Below are 791 nucleotides of genomic sequence, written 5' to 3' on the forward strand. Positions count from 1 at the left end.
CTGAAAATCTAAACAGCAAATATAAAATCTATTCTCACTCTACCTGTACACAATGACGGCAAAATCTGTGTGGACGCCGTTAATTAGGGATGCAAAAACTTTTGACACAACAGAAGCTGGTCGCTGACGATCGTTTGCAACAATAGGTCTCGGGGTGCTCACTGTGTTGTCTATCAGTGATGCCATAGTAAACTGAAACCAAATTTTAAATGTTAATTCATGATGTCTAAAACTCATGCACACAAACTTACAGATCTAGTTAGCATACTCAAACATATTTTCTGGCTGTTGCAAGACAATGTTGATATAAATCTGTAGATAAAGATCCTGATAAAGCTATGTATTACTGTTGCCAGTTCCTAAGCAAATTAGAATTTTGTTTGTTGCATAACCTTGCATCTTGGACAAATATATATGAATATTATCAAATAAAAATGTTCTTTCTATTAAAAAAAAAATGTTTCTTGTATTTCAATATCTTAAAAATTGTTTCTGAAAATATATATACCATATGTATTACTTAAACTAAGTAAACATTATAATCTACCAACTGCATGATAAAGACATACTATATGAATAATTCAACTAGCCTTTTTAGTATCATTAATTTTGATAAAATTACTTCCCAAATAATGAACTTACAGTATCCATCAGTTATCTGAAATAACCCCTATACATCACAAATATTCTTTTCTTATACTGTATATGTAAATATGATCAACTGCATATAGTATTTTTTTCCCCTCTTTCATTTTGATTTATGTGAATACTGTCTCGGAAGAGAAGGGGAA

This window comes from Penaeus monodon, chromosome 21 (genome assembly GCF_015228065.2).
Source record: "Penaeus monodon isolate SGIC_2016 chromosome 21, NSTDA_Pmon_1, whole genome shotgun sequence".
In the NCBI taxonomy this organism is placed as follows: Eukaryota; Metazoa; Arthropoda; class Malacostraca; order Decapoda; family Penaeidae; genus Penaeus; species Penaeus monodon.